The sequence below is a fragment of the Anthonomus grandis genome, chromosome 10 (genome assembly GCF_022605725.1).
Source record: "Anthonomus grandis grandis chromosome 10, icAntGran1.3, whole genome shotgun sequence".
NCBI lineage: Eukaryota > Metazoa > Arthropoda > Insecta > Coleoptera > Curculionidae > Anthonomus > Anthonomus grandis.
In genome coordinates this window covers 20,761,733-20,781,499 of record NC_065555.1, presented here as the reverse complement: position 1 = coordinate 20,781,499, position 19,767 = coordinate 20,761,733, and the positions used below count along the sequence as shown (strand labels likewise).

Genomic DNA, 19,767 nt, shown 5'->3' with positions numbered 1-19,767 from the left:
AAGATATTTGGAATGGTTTGTCGTTTGTCTTATTTTAAACAAGTTTGCATTTTTTACTAAAAGTCGTTTATACTAAAAATCACACTTTACTCCTTACACGCAAGGAAATGACCAGGATCATATTTCGATGGTAACTCAATAATATAAAATAGAGAGAGCTGGTAATATCTTCCACCTCAAAACTTCACAACGTCAAACAAATCTCACGCTGGAGGCTCATAAGGTCTTATAGATTTAGTAAATTCTATTTCTGGGAACACAAACGATCGATTTCAAGTTTTGAAATATGTAACTTATATCATTATAGGGTGGGAACTAAGTAACTAGTTTAGTTCGATAAGAAAAAATGAGCCCTTAGTTTAAAATGCTGTATCATTTAAACAAAAATAAATAAAAACTTTAGACCCGAACCTGTTTTTAATAATATTATAAGTTTATATAATAATGTACCAAAATAGGCAAAATTAAAAATAATTGCTACACTAAACAAATTTTTCCATTAAATGTTAAAACGTAGTAAGTATTAGTAGTTTAATTCTTTAGTTATATTTAATAATTATCCATTTAAAAATGCGCGTTTTGCTAAGGACTTATTTAACTTTACATAATTTGCCTTACGTCTTTTCCTTTTCCCACCTTTTGTATATTCCTGAACTAAACATTTCTGTCCTTATATTAAATGCAAATGCGCAAAGAGTGGGAGAAAAGGACAAGAAGGTCGTGCTAAGTTGTGAACTGCAGCAATTATAGCATTGACCGAAGACCGGATTGATCGATAAGTGTCTACACCGTTTTACGCGCGTATTTTTCGGTACATTACCTACTACTCCCATCCCCAAAATATCCAGGGTAAGTTACTTTACTTACTAATTTACTCTCTCTTGTTTACGTTTACGAGTCAGCAGGTGAGAGTTTTAGATTAACGGTTACATTCGAATATTTTGATACATGAGTAAGTGAAACCTATGACTTAAGGATTTTTACTTAATTCCATCGGGATATATATATTTCGACGGAGTTAGCTTAATAGTTCTAGTTTGCTACTTATGTAGCAAACTAGTGCATTATAACATTTAATAGTAAAATTTTTTACTCAATAATTTATAATCATTAATACCTAGTTCTTGTTGGATTCAGCATGGCCGAGATCTACTACATACTTGTACTAATTGTCAAATAGAAATTATTTTTTGAAACGTTCTTTGCACAATAAGAAACTTAACTGGCGCAGTCGGGTAGGATTAAAGCAGTTTGTGTGATCTTGTATTCACGTCATCGGGACGCCGTGGTCGCTACAAGCCTGAGTTTCAACTCTTTAGCTCCAAACGAACGTCGAAGCTGTAAATCAACCCTGAAATGGTAGAACAGTCGGCACATCATTTGGCAATCAAGACACAAAAAAGAGGTGGCTGACACCTCTCTTTTGTTCAGGAGATTCACCTTGAGTAGGAAAAGGTTGACATCTCCCTGACGAGGGGTAAGTGCCCAATTGGCAATCAAGGCACAAAAAAGAGGTGGCTGACACCTCTTTTTTGTTCAGGAATTTGACCTTGAGTAGGAAAAGTTTGACATCTCCCTGACGAGGGGTAAGTGCCCAATCCTCTCAGATCCTTTCCCTTTCTCCAGTTGAACAAGGTGAATGTAGTTTTAAGTTAATTATTGATTTATTTAGTTGCCTTGAATTACAAAGTGTATGACAATTTATAATTTTTGAATTTGAAAGATTTAATATTTTAAATAATAACATTGAAATATTATTATCAGAATTTAGTTATACCTAGTCATTTATTAGTTTTAGTTTGAAAATACTTTTATTTAGTTAAAAGTATAAATTAGTAACTAGCTAATCAGTTTTAATAGGCGCGAAACTTTAAAATTGATGAGTGAAGCATACATTATAGACTTATTAGCGGCTAGGTTAGCTGAAACTTTAAATTTAGAAACTATACAAGAAGAATCAAGAATAATAAATAATTCTAGCACAATGCCGAACATCACAGTAGTCTTTTGAAAATGTATGTATGCATTCTACCATACAAAGGTGATACTAATACTTTAAACAGCTTTATTAGTGCAGCTGATTTTCTTTTTAAAAATTAAAATAATGATAGTGATCCTATTTTAAAACATTATTTATTAAAAACTGTAAGAATGAAGCTCATAGACCGAGCTCAAATTTTAGTAGATACTCGCATGGAATTAACAGATTGGTTATCCATTAAAAACGCAGTAATTACTTGCTTTAGCGATAAAGGAAATTTAGAATGCTTGCAACAAGATCTTTTTGTAATGAATTGAACATCCACTCGAATTTTCCAAAAGATTACAAGTTACTTAAACGTAACTTAGCTTAAAAAATTAACAAGTTTGAATTCCGCGAAACGGATGCAGCTACAAAATTGATACCATTTGCTTACGAACATTTATTAAAGATTTAGCAAACCCTTTGCAAAGCATTATAAGACTTAAAAACTCTAACTGTATTGAAACAGCTATGACCATGATCACCGAAGAAGAAAACTTTCAATAAACACATAATTTATATAAACCATATTTACAGCAACTCTCATAAATGCGAAAACAACTACAATATAAACATAATCAAAACCAAAATAACTCCAATCGAAATCAATATAATAACTCAAATCAGTTTAGAAATTCACATAACAACAAAACCATTCTTATAATCAATAACAATATTATATACAAAATAACCCTTAAAATAATCAATATGTCCTAGGGGCCCTGTACCTTCAAAGATTATGCCTCAACCCCTTCCAACAAATCAACAAGTATGTGGAAAACCCAAGAACGTATTTAAACCAACCCTGTTTTATACTTTGTTAAGAATATTGGTAGGCAAATAATACTTGAGATTAATATTTAAGATTTTATTAATTCAATACACGAGAATACATTTTGTACATTTTACTTTCTACGACAGACTGATAAGTGACACTTGATAGATTTCTTACTAGTCAATGCTAACAGTCACTATCACTAATCACATCGTGTTTTCTATTTGTCTATCTCAAACACCTTCCCCTTAAAGATTCAGTCTATGTGGGGCTCTTATGGATCGTCCGAACCGCGAACGCACTTGTGGTGTAGGGGGATCATTAATACTAACACTGTCATTTAAAATGGGTGAAGGGATTGCTGCCACAACATCACTAAACACACTACTAGGACTAACATCTGGTAGATTCTTATTATTACAATACGCTTCGCGTATTGTAAGAACGCATCCTGCTAAATTGAGGGATTTTCGGACCCTGCGTCACATAAACGTTAATAACTTTGCTCCTATGGCGATTTTTTTTTTCTGGTTTTCACCGTTTTATGTGGGAAGGTTGAGGCTACGTGATGATGTACATTTTTTTTGGACACGCCGCCCCGAAGGGGCGGGCGTGGCAAAAAACTGCTTTTTTCGCGAAAACAGGATCTTTGGCGGATGGGGGAAAATTGACTGAGCCGAATTTTATGAAACTCATGGACATCAAAGACCTCCACGGAAACCTGCTCCCAAAGGGCGCTTTTTAAGATAAACCCTTTAGAAGTCGGATTTTTCTGTGAATGAATTTTGAACTTTTTGCGCGGTACCTCGCGGACTTAAACGGCTGTGGGGCCTAAACGGTAATGTTCCCGACAATGCGAATAAAACAGCCCTTTTCTACGTAAATGTAGCTTTCTTTTTTATTAAAACTATTTTTTTCCAAAAGAAACTCTTTCCGAGATAAACGAGCTCAAACTTAAATTTTTTTTTTCAAAAAAAAAAAGTGAATTTTTCGAGAAATAAATTTTTTTCTACTTCTAAAAAATTTTTTTTATTTTTTTTATTAACACCGTTTGAAAGCATAATCCTTTAGGATTAAATAGAGGTATTAATCATGGCCCTACCTATTATACAGGGTGAGCTGTGTTAACAAATATGAACCTCTTTTTGAGCCTTTTTTTGACCGATTTTTTCTATTTTTCTTAATAACTCTTTAATGGGGGCACCTAAAAATTTCAAACTTTCAGCGTTTTAAGAACTTTTTAAATTCTCTTTTTCGACGTACTCTACAACCTTCTACGTAGAGTAGTTTTTGCTCTACACCTTTTTTTAACTTTGACGCTTTATACCGGCATACCTATGACACCTACGAAAACCATTTTTTTTTCTGAAATCACCGGACACTATCTGGCTATAATCCACTAAAAACCGTTTTTCTTCAAATGTTACCGTTTTCCCGCAATGCGCTGTTATTTAAGAAAAACCCCCAAAAATAAGCCGTTCCAATCAACCAATCATACCGTGGACACCAAGGGAGCCAACGCATGGTACAAAATAGTTGGCGGTCCAGCACCCAATTGCCCCAATGTAAAAGCATACGGACGACGTCACTATCGAGTCGCACATGGCCAGATGACGTAACCGCGGGGTTTTCGGTATTGTGGCGGCAAATTCGGCCCCGTTTGCGCTACTAGTTAGAGTAGGAAAAGCGGTTTGAGAGAAGGATGGAGGATGGATGTCTGGCAACAATTATAAACGCGTCGTGTTCGTCTCGTGACGTCATGAGTTGTTTAATTAATGAATATTATTAGTATTATGGGGACAATTTTACGCGGTTTCTTGATAAATTATTAGGATAAATAAAACGAATATAAATATTAATAAATATATATTTGAAATATACAGAGAGTATTGATATTATGGAACATGAGGATATTATGAGGATAATAATAGTATATAAATAGAATTATATGGGGGGTTTTAAGGTTGAGGGCATAAATAAGGAAAATATTATTTATAATAAAAGTAATATTAATCTACAGGGTGTTTTAAGGTTTAAGAACATTTACAAGAAAGATAATATTTATAATAATAGTAAAAGCAGCATAAAAGTTATGACAAGGTATAAATACCTGGAAAAAAATAATAGTAATAATAGTTTTATTTTAGTTAGGGTTCTTTTAGTGGGGGTTGCTAAATTGGTAATAAGTTTATATTAATAGTTTATCAATTTAGAAAAAAAAGACATTGATGCGGTGTCAAAAAAAGGTGTATTTTTTGTATTTTTTTAGTATATTACTGATATCACGGCTTTTACATCTTCAATTCAATAACTTGATAAATTTTTTTATTCGTTTTTTTCCTTTAATTTTTTTTTATTTTATTATAATTGCTTTTTAAAATAAAAAAAAAAACAAGAAACAAACCACTTTTTCCTATCCTAATACATTGCTTCCTTATGGGACCTGATCTTTCTCTTTAGATTGTGACACTCGTATGAATCGTTGAAAAATTTGTCATAAAGCTTTTTTACTAGTTTTTGAATGGTCTTTAACCAGAAAAAAAAATTTTGAATTCGGAGCACATTTTGAAAAAATGGTCATTTTGACCCCGGATTTTGTTCGAAAATCGAAAATTGCAAAGAAATAGGTTTTCTGTTCATTTTAGAGTCAAATTGGTAATAACCTTTTTTAAAGGTACTCTGAAGTAGTGGAGGATAGAAAAATAAAAAATTGAAATTTTTCCATAGGGCTCTTGATAATTCAATATTTATGTTTTACAGTTTTTTCAATTTTCTCCGATTCTATGATAGTTAGAACCGATTCGTTTTAACATGCCGATACCTCGTAATATTCCTGAGAACTTTTGTTTGACATAAAAAGTTCTCAGACTTACAGTTAATTTAGAAAAAAATAAAAATAATTTTTTCGAAATTTTTCGTGGGTACCCTTTTTCGATTTTCGACCAAAAAAAAAATTATTTTTTTATTGAGTTTTTTTACTGGAAATTATTAGTTTAGGGCTTACTTTAAAATTTGTCAATAATCATTTTAGGAAAAAAAAATTGTACGGTGGAAAAAAATCAGTTTTCTTTTGTTTTTCCTAGATTTTTACTTATATCTCGGTTTCTATAGCTTCGATTCAATTCGTTGATTGTTTCTTTTTTTTCTTATGCTCTTCCTGTCAATTCTTTTGATATCTTATAACTATTAACTTTCAAAAATTAATCTAAAAAATAATAAAAATCCACAACGAAACCCGGTTTTCTTATCCCCAAACATGAATTCTTATGGGACCTAATCTTTCTCTTTATATTGTGGCACTCGTATAAATCGTGGAAAATTTTGTCATAAAGCTTTTTTACTAGTTTTTGAATGGAATTTAACTGGAAAAAAGAAATTTTGAATTCGGAGCATATTTTGAAAAAATGCTCATTTTGACCCGGATTTTGTTCGAAAATCGAAAAATGCAAAGGAATAGGTTTTCCGTTCGTTTTAGAGTCAAATCGGTAATAACCTTTTTTAAAGGTACTCTGAAGTAGTACAGGATAGAAAAATAAAAAATTTAAATTTTGCCATAGGGCTCATGATAATTCGATATTTATGTTTTATAGTTTTTTTCAATTTTCTCCGAATCTATGATAGCTAGAACCGATTCGTTTTGACATACGGATACGTCGAAATATTCCTGAGAACTTTTGTTTAAAACAAAAAGTTATCAGACTTACAGTTAATTTAGAAAAAAATAAAAATCGTTTTCTCGAAAATTTTCGTGGGTTTTCTTTTTCGATTTTCGACCAAAAAAAAAATTATTTTTTTATTGAGTTTTTTTACTGGGAATTGTTAGTTTAGGGCTTATTTTGAAATTTGCCAATAATCATTTTAGGAAAAAAAAATTGTACGGTGGAAAAAAAACAGTTTTCTTTTGTTTTTCCCGCATTTTTACATATATCTCGGCTTCTATAGCTTCGATTCAATTCGTTTATGGTTTTTTTATGCCCTATTCTTTTTTTGTCAATTCTTTTTATATTTAATTACTATTGACTCTTAAAAATAAAACTGAAAAATCAAAAAAATCCACGAAAAAACCTGGTTTTCTTATCCCCAAATATTAATTCTTATGGGACCCAATCTTTCTCTTTATATTGTGGCTCTCGTATAAATCGTGGAAAATTTTGTCATTAGGCTTTTTTACTAGCTTTTGAATGGTCTTTAACGAGAAAAAATAAATTTTGAATTCGGAGCATATTTTGAAAAAATGCTCATTTTGACCCGGATTTTGTTTGAAAATCGAAAAATGGCAAAGAAATAGGTTTTCCGGTCGTTTTAGAGTCAAATCGGTAATAATCTTTTTTAAAGGTACTCTGAAATAGTATACGATAGAAAAATAAAAAATTAAAATTTTTCCATAGGGCTCATGATAATTCGATATTTATGTTTTATAGTTTTTTCCAATTTTCTTCGATTCTATGATAGCTATACTCTATTTCAGAAGTGTGTCGAGCAATAAAACCTTATTAGGTATGCAAAAGTGGTACCTGGTGATCCACCAATATTTTATACCACTACCTTAGTTGGGTATTAGTTTCAATGTAAAATTCCGGTTTTGCCCATTGTTACCCACTGATAAACATTGAAAACGGTTCGCCAAAGGCGTGCAATTGGGACTTGTTTTTTACCTTATAATTAATGTACTTAAATGCTATTTTATTTTAGAAAGTTACTTTTGTTTAAATGAAATAATATATTTTTTTCACAAGTTTATTGAACATAATATGTAGAGTAAAACAGTTGAAAATGTCACTTTTGGATCTGGCACTTTTTGAACAGTGTATAACAATTTTAAATTATAATAGATTGTAGTCTTCTTCGTCATCTGACGAACTGTCATCACCTCTTGACATTATAATTAAAGGATCGACTGTCTGATCGATGAGGTTGTCAAGATCCCACATTTTGTCCTCTTGCTTAATTACATGCTGGACTGCTTTTCGCCAATTCTCTGGTGTCGCTTCCGTAATGGCTTGATCAAACAGTAGCTTAACATCTTTCATTTTAAAAGTCGTGTTTTGTCTTGCTACAAATCCTTTTACCTGCGCCCATATCAGTTCTATAGGATTCAGTTCGCAATGATATGGCGGTAAGCGCAGTACAGTTATATTATATTTTTCGGCTATATCTTCCACGGCGTATTTTATGAAACGAGTTTTGTGTAAGTTTGCTATTGCCAGCAGTTCTTTTTTTATCAAATTTGATCAAACGCAATACCTTTTGCAGTCAGCCAATCGATAATTTCTTGCTTTCTCCAACTTGAAGTTGGCGTCTTCTCTATTCGCCGTGAATGATAGCTTGCGTTATCCATAACCACCACCGAATTAGCCGGAAGAAATTTTATCATTTCACCAAAATAGTCCTCGAAAACGTCTGAGTTCATGTCTTCATGGTAATCTCCTGTGCGAGTCGACTCAAAGGTTAGCAGAACTTCTTTTAAAAATCCCTCTTCGCTTCCAATATGTGTGATTATAAGTCTTTTTCCTCTTCCCGAAGGTACTTTAATACCCGTAGACAGGCCTTCTATGAAAGCTTGGCGAGCACTGGTTATATTTTTGTCTTGCCACATTTTTTGGACTATATAACCTTCGTTAATCCACGTCTCATCAAGATAAAAAACTTTCTTTTGCTCCCTGCAGTACTGCTTGATACTTCTCAAGTATTGTCGTCTCCAACAAACAATTTCCTCGCTCTCCAGTAAAAGTGCTTTGCGGTTATGCTTTTCCCAGGCAAAATCCATGTTTTTTAAAGTTTTCCATAAAAGTTTTCTACTTATCAACGGAATACTGTCATCTCGGCCAAGCTCCATTAAAATTTTGTCTAGGGTGGGTATTTCCTTTTTAAAATAAAAAGAGTGAACTTTTCTTCGAATTATACATTTAGCATTTTCATCAAAGACTTTTGTAGGTCGTCCTGGCTTTTGCTTGGGAGATTCCACTTGACCTGCTACTTTTCTTTCCCGCAACAATTTGAAAATGGTGGACTTTCCAATTCCACTCATTCGAGAACATTTTTCAACAATTTCTTGCACAGTAAAACTAGGGTAATCGTGTTTTATGCAATCATGTACATTTAAAATAATAACTTTCTCACTCAGCGATAGTGGAGAATTTTTAGTACATCTTTTCATTGGACTGAATACCTCCATTTTTTAAAGATTGGGATAATAATATTGTGATTACACTACAGCGTAGCAGTGACTACTAACGTTTAAAATATGATTAAAAAGTATTTATAGTCTGTATATATTACCTGACCCCATTTTTGCATGTTACAAAGCGTTAAAAGATAGGTACCTATACAAAAGGATTAAAAGTATTTATTTAGTATTTAATCTCTTTCAAAATAAAGGCATTTAATCCGTGAAAATTAAATTCATAAATATTATAAGTACCTGCGCCTATGAACTACCACGAAATGTAGCCAAACAGAACGGAATTCCCCAGTTTATTGCTCTATACACTTCTGAAATAGAGTATAGAATCGATTCGTTTTGACATACGGATACCTCGTAATATTCCTGAGAACTTTTGTTTGACATAAAAAGTTCTCAGACTTACAGTTAATTTAGAAAAAAATAAAAATCATTTTTTCACTTTTCACACATCATTCACCCTTTCGATTTTCGACCAAAAAAAAATATATTTTTTTATTTAGTTTTTTTACTGGAAATTGTTAGTTTAGGGCTTACTTTAAAATTTGTCAATAATCATTAAAAAAAAAAATTGTACCGTGGGAAAAAACCAGTTTTCTTTTGTTTTTCCCACATTTTTACTAATATCTCGGCTCCTATAGCTTCGATTCAATTCGTTAATAGTTTCTTTTATTACCGATTCTTTTCATGTTAATTCTTTTTATATTTTATTACAATTGCTTTTCAAAATAAAAATGGAAAATAAAAAAAATCGACATAAAAACCTGGTTGTCTTATCCCAATACCCTAATTAATGGGACCCTCTTTTCCCTTTATCTTGTGGCACGTATAAATCGTGGAAAATTTACTTATTAAACTTTTCTACCAAGTTTTGAATGGCCTTTAAGGTAAAAAAAGAAGTTTTGAATTTGAAGCATAATTTGAAAACGCAAATGAAATTATTTTGAATTCAGCGATTATCTGCATACTTTGGTGAATACGCCATAACGTTCATCAGTACGACAGTGAATTAATTGATAAGTTGATTCAGCATATCCACCCTAGATGTCGCTAAAGAATTAACATTAATATTTTTTTTTATCTTGGATGGCCTTTTTAATAGAAAGGTTTACTTTACTTACACTCATGAGACATAAACTTTTTTGCTCTTGGTTAAACCTGGCTTCTTAGGGCAAAGCCTATTTCCTTTACCAAAAATGTAGGAAATAGAGAAAATAATATTGTCATTTGCCAATAACAACCTTTATTCTCCTTAATGTTTTTAGGCTCTAATGTTACATAACATACAATTATAATTTTTAATAAAGATATTACATGTGTGTCTATATTATGTGTTATGCTTTAATACATGTTCTCCTTATCTTAATAAATTTTTTTATATATGTACATATCATTTCTGCCTATTCTATGTGAACTATACAATTATTATTTAAATAATGTATAAAACTAATTAACTTAATAAGGTTACAAAATATTTATTACATGTCAAACCTGTATACAACTGAACTTTGTTATGAATATTTTTTATATGCTCATATGAAAAACTTCATTTGCAAAACTTAATAAGCAAAATGAATTTCGGCTCTGCTGTTGGTGCAAAATTGAAATCATGTCTCTTACTGGAATTTGACATGGGCTCACCTTCTACCAAATCGTTGACAGTTTCTCTGTTTGAAGTACCATGCTTCAAAGAAGTGGACAAACTTATACTGGGTATAGAAAAGTTTGTACTAAGCAATTCTGTATTTACCTTGAAAAAAATCAAGCTTCGGAATAAATAAAGATAAGTTGGAAGTATAGACCTACCTAGCTTTTTGACAATTTCTTTAATCTCTCCTTGGTTAACCTCTTTGCATGTGGAAAAGTAGTGAGGCCATTCATTGTATTTTTGTCAACAATTACATACCAATGCATGGACTGAAGGTTTTTTATCCATTTGCCTACAAGGAACAAAGTTTATAGAATACCTCATTTAGGTATTAAAAAAAAATGAAAGATTTAGTAAAAATACCTTAGTATTCCTTAGCAGAGATATTAATTTTTCTTTTTCCAGGGGCTCTTTTGGAAATTTAAAGAAATGACAGGTCCGTTTTTCGCTATGATGCTTTCAATCTGGTGCAAAACACATAACCTTTGTTGGTGTAGTCCACTAAAATCACAAAAACAAAATATAACAATCAAAACATTATGACATAACCTTAAAATGTATGTATTTTCATAAATTTCAGGATTATTTACTAAAAATTGGTAATTATGAAACTGAATTAAAAAAAAAACTTTCGTATGTGTGTAATTGTGATACTTACATTTTATTTTCATATAGAAAAGTAAGAAAGATGACAAAGATGTGGAGACTTAAAAACATCTTCCAACATTTGTTTGGATTTGGGAACTCCCGTTGCCGGTGGCGTCTATGCTTGTGGGCCGGAAAGTGACATTGAAATGACAAGTGAAAGTGGGCGTCTTCTTCTTTTTTTCTTCGATTTTTATGGCTTAAGCCCGATAGCAACCAACGTGAGTCAGAATTATGCAACAACATGTTAAGGTGGCTTTACATAAAGGAATTAAGCTGTTTATACCAAACAATACCAAAGTTGTCAATTCATTTTTTTAGGCATAATAACCAATTAAATTGTAAATAATGGCTGAGAGTTAAAGGGTACACTTTATATTATTAAAATTAATAATAGACAGAATTTTATAACTTAATTGCCACCGAATAGATGTAACTATTTGGTAGTATAGTACTTTTTTCAATCGGACCAAAGCATCTTTTTTTTTAAATATTTCCAATGTTGATCTGGTTTACGATTTTATTACCGATTCATTTTAGAACCCTGACATAATTTTGATATATGCAAGTTTTGAGAATATTTTCTACTAAACTAAAATTAAAGAGCGGAGCGTATTGTAACACATCATGGTTCTCTGAAGCACGATACCCAGAAATAAGTAAGTAATATTTCCATGAAATTTATTTCTGATTATAATAGATAATAAGACCTTCCCTTTTCTCTCTGCATTTACTATAGATTGATGAAAAACAAAGAAAAATACAAAGTCACGGTCTCTCAAAATGTAATTAATTTGTTAGAGCATCATCAGTTACAGCATAAGTGTGTGGATGGCTTCTAAAGGCCTGATGATGCTCTAACTAGAGCGAAACACGTGTAGCCCGTTTAATTACATGTTGTGAGACCGTGACTTTGTGTTTTTCTTTGTTTTTCGTCAATTTTGTATGTTGGTCTCTTAGAGAATAATGGATGAGATTTTTGGATTTACTATAGATGTTAATTTTTTCGAAGTACTAAAAAAAGAAAAAGTTGGGTAGAGCACCATGCCGAGGCTAAGGTTTGAACTCAGAGCCTTATGAGGATACGGCAGGTCTCTTCCCCACTGCGTGTTTAGGGCACTCCTTGGATAATTGTGGAGATTTTTTTTTGTAGTACTGACAAAAATTTTAAAAATTTCTACTGGTCCCCACGGACCAAAGTAAACGCGAAGCGTCTACTTGTTATTAGAGGTAACAACAAAATTGTCAGGAAGCAACTCAGGTTCGTATAAAATTTTATGTTTATCTTTACTGACCGAGGGTTTAATTTGCTGCCTTTAAAATATACTTACATTTATAATATTTTTTACAAGTACTAAATACAAAAGGTAAGTTGTCTGCTATGATACACTCAGGACAACCAAAACGAATGAATATTTTGAAAAGAGTCTATTACACTCACTGAAGTCTTTTAATATGTTTAATTCAATCCAATGAGAAAAGTGATCTACCACTACTAGGTAAGCCATACCTCCAAACTCCAAAATATCTGCAGCGCAGCAACTTTACTGTACCTAAGAATCCTTATAATTGTGGAGGCTTGCACTACCCTAAGAAATTCGACTGCGTCATGTTTTATACTTTTTTGTGAATAATATTGGTAGGCAAATAATACTTGAGATTAATATTTAAGATTTAATTATTACAACACACGAAAATATATTCGGCACATTTTACTTTCTACGACAGACTGACAAGTGACATTGATGATTGACTTACCAGTCAATCTCCCAACAGTCACTATCACTAGACACATGGTGTTTTCTATTTGTCTATCTAAAACAGGTCAAGTCCCAACAAATAAACGTGAGCCCATGTCAACTCGTACAAGTTATACGATACCCAGATATCCTTCTAATAGAAACTTTTCCCCCTATGAAATTACTAATTGACGCTGGATATTATCCCTCCATTTTAAGACCCTCAATTGTTGGTTAGAAAAGATATTTCCCACACAGAATTTATTTTATATCCCTTAAAATTAAAAACCAGCGTAGGAGAAAAAGAAACTCTCTTCAAAAGAGATATACCAACATTTAACAAATTCAAAACAAATAAACCAATTTCATTTATTTTGTATGATTTTCACGAATTTTATAATGGAATATTAGGATTAAAAGAATTAACTCGATTTTATCTCAATATCGACCTGAATAATTAACAGCTCATTAATCTAACTGATAACGTTATATTACCCTTTAAGTATCGTGAACCTTAGTTAAGCTTCAATAATTTGTCGATGTTATTATTCCTGAAGGTACTCTTGATAAATTATACGTGCCTGAAATGATATGTACCGCGGAAGATAATTTTGCCTGCACAGACATTTACAACAATACAGATGAAAACAAATCCGTTTATCTAGACAGATTTTTAATTGTTATCTTTTCCCCGAAAGTATAAATGAAAATTACGATTTTTTAGACTAAAATAAAAAAGAAAAATCCAATTTTTCCAGTAATCTTTATAAAAAGAATGTGGACATAAAATCCTAAAGAAGACACTCTCATCTAAATAACGAAGTACAGTATAAGAAAGGATCCATAAATACCAACGCTGATGCCCTATCCAGAATAGAAACCAATATGATAAAAAATGATTCAATAATTAGCAGCTCTGGAGATATTTCCAATGACACAGATCAATACCTTTTTAAGACCAACTAACCGAAGTATTTTATTTATCATACATAAAGTAATCTTCTAGAAAAAGAACCTAAAATCAAAATTTTACAAAATATTCAAATAAGACACTAACAAGTGGAAAAACCTACCCTCTGCTTCTGAAGACCCAATACTCAATATACCAGAAAATTATTTTAACACCTATACAAACCCAATTTTAATATCTCATGGTTTCAATAAAAAATATCATGCTTTTAAGACCACTTATTTTGGACATAAAAATCGATAAAATTTAACCTTAACGAAGAACTATCAAAATTAAATAATTTATTTCTTTAAAGAATACATAAACCCCAAAGTTATACATTGTTTATTTATTAAACAAACTGAAATCAATAATTTAGAAAATAAAATAGGTACTATTTTATCGAATACTTTCAGACACAATTCTTATAAATTAGTGATACCTAACATCTTTTTAAATGATATTTTCGATACTCAACATCAAAGAAGCTTAATGGAAAACCACCATGAAAAATCATGTCATAAAGGTATTAATAAATGCTTAATGTCTCTAAAGAAAATGTATTACTGGCCTAACATAAAAAAATGATCTAACTGAATATATTAATAATTGTGACATTGGTCAACAGGCAAAATACAATCGTCACCCTCTTAAATTAAAATTTTCATTGTACCCAACCTCTAAAGAACCTTAAGAATCAATCCACATGGATACTTTTAAGATATCCAATATAAAATTCTTAACAATAATTGATGTTTTTTCACGATATGCACAAGCATATCCACTGAAGCCTACCTATAATGCAATAACTGTTTTAGACAATCTATCGATATTTATTAGTCACCATGGAATACTTCAATTAATCACTTGTGACGATAGTACTGAATTTAAAACATCCCTTATGATACATTTTGGTAAACTTCATAATATCAAAATCATTATACCACACCAGGCAACTCTAATAGTAATAGCTCTGTGAAACGTTCGACCCTTATTAATTCCATTTGAGTCTTAAAGTAAAAACACTCAAATGCGACAACAAAACAACTCATGCTTTATGCCCACTATGGGATATAATTGTTCTCTATACAGCGTAACAACACAAAAAAATATGTTAATTATAAATATCAATAAATGTGTTAATGATCAGCTAATACAAAAACCAGATTAAATGTAAAGCAAAACAAAAATAGCGAAATACCATCTGAATTAAACCCTGAAAAGAAAATATATATAGCGGACAAAGCAGCCTTAAGAACCAAGCACAAAAGCCCGCAAAAGAATTGACTAAGTAAAACAGGTAACAAAGTAATAACACAAAAAGAGAAAGTCATTCATAAAGCTTTCCTAAAAACGATTTTCTTCTCCCCAGAAAAAGTGAACGTTCTGACGAGCCTCGCCATTATCGTACAGATAAAAGCAGCGATAGTGAATGACCGTAACCTTTTAATAAATCCGATCAAGACTCCATTACTCCCATTTCACTTAGGAAATGCTAGAGTTGTAGAAAATAAACATACTTTATACATTATTTAGAGTTAAAACCTCTACTATTAGAAAACATAGAAAACGCCATTAGAATTTTAGAAGCTTCATGCAATGAAATTAATATAATTATCTCTTTGCTTATGCATCATATTAACACTATTCACCTGCTTACTCATGCTAAATATTTCATTAACGAAATTCAGAATTCAGCTTAACAATATTAAACCTCACAATAGAGCTAAACGTGCGTTAATGTACGTATTAGAAAAAGCATTAAAATGGCTTTTTGGTAACTTAGATGCAGACGATGGAAAAAGATATGAACAAGTAATAAATGGGCTTACACTTTCTCAAAACTCTTATAAGAAGGAGCTTAACTTGCAAATATCACTAACAAAAGACTTAATAATTACAATAGCACTATCACTATAAGCAAAAATTATAAGCAAAAATTAAAACTGCTTGAACAAACATGTTGCATTATTCGAAAAACATATGAATAAAACCGTAAATGATCTCTCAATTTTATTAATACTTCAAAATACCATAATCAGTTAATCAATAAATTGTCCAAGTTTTATAGTGCTTTTAGACAACCTGGAAGTCGCAACAATTTTTTTTTAAAGCTCAATACGTTTCATAGTGCAGTAATTTTAGCTTGTCAATTGGAACAGAATATTTCTAATTTAAATTCTCCTTAAGGTGAAGAAAAAGTAAATAGATAAGGTTTATAGATTTAAATTATTATTATCAAATCGCAGAATTGCGATACATTTCCTTTATTTATAAAAGAAAATTTTAATATTTACCACTTGCTCACCATCCCTATAAACTATTTAATTATGTTCCGGGACTACCTTACTTTATACTTGGGCCTTACTCGCATCAATATCAAGGAGAAACCTGTGCAGTCGTCCAAAATCAATACTTTTTGCCACAACAATTTAGGACTACCAGATTGCTCAACCGCTCTGATGCTGAGAACTTACCCTGCAAGCTCCTCAAAGTCAATGTGTCTACTTCTATTATAGAAGCCATTATCAATGAGTTTGTATTGGCGAACCGAACTTCCTCAAAAATAAAAATCCAGATGCTCTGTGATTCAAGAAAAATCTTCCTTGCAACTAGACCCAGTATGTTCCAGATACCATATAAATGTAGAGTCGAAATCCTAGAATCCCAATTTTGGAAAGAAAAAACAAGCCTGGACTATGTACCCTTCCAGTTACCAGAAATATCCTTTGCTAACATTGAATTCCAATTACTTATGGAAACGATCCAACTCGATTCTATTGATTCATTCTTAATAAAAGTACTTCAAGACCAGGCAAGAGTAATCAAAACCCTTCCAGAAGAAGATGACCAAATCCATCCAGCTACATGGAGTTTTGCCACAACCCTTGGAGGCATACTGATCCTGTGCTACATAGCCTTTGCTGTATACAAGTTATTCTTCAAGAAAAGAACAGTTCCAGAAGATTCAGAACAGAAAGACGACGCCACCAAGAATGTCACAACAAACATGACTTCTCTATTGTTTTAATCTTAGGAGTTATAGCCACAATATTGACCACTCTGTATCTATATATATGCTTACTATAATGTTTACCTTGACTTATATTATTTTTCGCTGTATTTGCTAATTTAGTCTAGTATATTAATTAATCTTACTTAATCTTCGTTGTACCATACTTGCTGCTAGTACTAATTGTCAAATAAAAATTGTTTTTTAAAACGTGCTTCGCACAATAAGAAACATAACTAACTGAAGAGTAGTTAAAATACGTTTTTTCCATTTATTGACAGACAATACAATTTTCCGGTATATAAATGGTATAAATGTTGTCTAGCGAGGCCCTTTACTTTCGCACAGAGAAAACCTGAATTTGTACCAGTAGCATCATCAAGTGTATACAAGTAATATAAAAATATAATAATATAACAATATAACAAGATATAATAAAGCAGTTTAATAATATTTAAGTCTACTTTGAGAAAAAAAGATTCTAGGATATTATATAGGACCAAAGTACGATTTTCGATGGAGATGAGGCGAATTTTTAATATTGTTCCAATGACATGGGAAAAGTTCTTACTCCAAGAGGAGCTAAGAACGTGTAAGGTCGACCAAGGGGACGCCAAAGATAATTTAACTGTAATGTAATTTAGTTTTTCAGCATCTGGAAGAGTTACACCATGGATAATCATTTACACAAATAGTAGAAGGTTAGCATAATTAGTTAAAAATAGTGTAATAATCAACGATTGGAATTATGCAATAAAGTATGTTTTGTACAGCAGTTTAATAAATGCTGGCATAAAGTTTCGAATCGTAGTCTCTGTCGAGGGCTTTAAGACCATTGTTAGGATATGATCTAAGTAGCTAGCTTTGCACTAACACACAAATGGTTTTAGTTGTGGCACTAGGATCTTACGAGCTGATACAGTACCCTTTATACTATTAAAAAACTTGTAGAAAATTGGAGTCCTAGACTGGCGATAAAAAACATCCAATTGTAAAGCCCAACTTCGCAGTTTCTCTAAAACAAGCTGTAAATAAGTAATTAAAGATCGACTGATAATTTTTTAGGAGCCGGTGAAATATTTCCATGGAAGCCTGATGCCTTTGATTTTTCCAATTGTTTGGAAAACTGCACAAATTATGTAGAAAAAACTGAAACTGAAGGAAAGATTAATTTTTAAAGTTTTTAAACAACTAATTGGAGATTAAATAGATTCCCGGAAACAATATTCTCATAGGCTCAACATACGTATTTTCATTCTTAAGGTGGAACAGAAAAATATTCATTTGCAGCATGCTTATCACTTAAAATCAAATACCTTCAAATATGTGATATATCCCGCTGCTGGAAAATACAGTAAAAGGTGCCTGAACTCAATAAACCTTTTTCTATTTTGGTTCAGATATCTATGTTAATGAAAATACAAGATCATACGTGTGTTATTTTGCAACAAACCAGAGTCAACAGTTCTAAAAGATTAGTTTATTGCATAATTAATCTATGTCCATTTGAATTTTGAGTTTTAAAGAGATAAGAGATAACATGTATACGCAAGAAAAGTTGCTTTAAAATCGTACAAGTAGTGCAAAAACGCGGGTGGCTATGACGTGTCCCCATGTAATTCTTATGGACTTCAGGTGGAGTAAAAAAGGGGCGGAGCTTATGAAAATCTGGGTATTGGTGGGGGGTGAGTGGGCGGAGTCAATCTCGAATGGGGGGCTATGATTGGTGAGAGGAATGGGGTGCGGGGAGGTGCGTAGCGCCCTGATTGGTCAGACGGGAAGAATTTTGGCGGGAAGATGAGAATGTGGATGTGTGGAAATGTGGGTGGTTGATATGCAAATGAGCGTCGTTGATATGCAAATGAGGTTGAATGCGGTGTTGCCGGAAGAGAAGCAACGTTGTCGTATGAGTGTGACTTTATGGAAAAAATATATTGTTAAAGAATATATTTTCTCAGTAATTGGTGTTGGAATGAGGTGGTGGGATTTAAGAGCTAGCGCCCTCTATGATTGGATTATAAAAATAATAAATAAAAGTCGATAAATATATAAGAATAGTAAGACTTATGTTGTTGAGGTTTATTTTTTCTGTTTTTCTAATATTTAGGCTAATAATATTTTTAGTTGTTCGTATAAAGACAAAATATTAGGACAGTCTATGTCAAATTTTTTCAGGTTAATTTTATCTGAAGAATATAATGAATTTGTAAATTCGTTATATTCAAAATATCTGCCATTTTGAAAGAAATAGAGCATACCGTTAATATATCGAAAAACTCCTTGTATTGAAGGAGGTATACCAAGGTATAGCCATAGCTAATCGGCTTACAAGTTCTATCATTAACAAACATATAATAATTTTCTTCAAAAAAATTAATTGTTTTTCCAGAATATCTATTTACAGCTCCGATAATACTTTTTTGGTCAAGTTGAGTAAAAACTGAATTTACATTAAATTTATTAATTAATGCAAAGCTATGGTTGTCAATAATATTTGTATGTATATTCAATGTATATTTCATCATTAATTATCAAAACTATTTCTCCTGTAGCTTTTTGATAGACCGACGTCATGGAAGTTAGCAACAGAATCAGAAACGAAAATCAAATTTTTACAGTCGCCCAAATAAGTTCTGCACGCAATCTATTTTTTTGCATATTTAAGGATTAAATCTGATTTTAAACATCTAAAATAAAGTTAAGAGAAAAACTATAATTACATATAGACAAAAAAGTGTAGATTTGGTTTTTTTTCTTTTTGGTTTTGGTTTTTTGTAGATTTGGGCGTAAGCCA

The 19,767-nt window shown here is 31.6% G+C and overlaps 1 protein-coding gene and 1 long non-coding RNA gene across 3 annotated transcripts in view; both read right to left on the bottom strand.

Moving 5' to 3' along the window:
• Positions 1 to 19,767, bottom strand: part of LOC126741436 (lachesin-like) — a 270,892-nt gene that overhangs the window by 94,161 nt on the left and 156,964 nt on the right. The gene's annotated exons all lie outside the window — the stretch shown is intronic.
• Positions 10,306 to 11,941, bottom strand: LOC126741044 (uncharacterized). Of its 2 annotated transcripts, XR_007662094.1 has the most exons (4): positions 11,286 to 11,941; positions 10,991 to 11,128; positions 10,786 to 10,919; positions 10,306 to 10,729 (listed from the first exon to the last, which is right to left on the bottom strand). It is a non-coding gene; the product is annotated as an uncharacterized LOC126741044 (long non-coding RNA). The 2 variants fall into 2 exon arrangements; XR_007662093.1 differs by lacking the exon at positions 11,286 to 11,941 and having other exon boundaries at positions 10,991 to 11,271.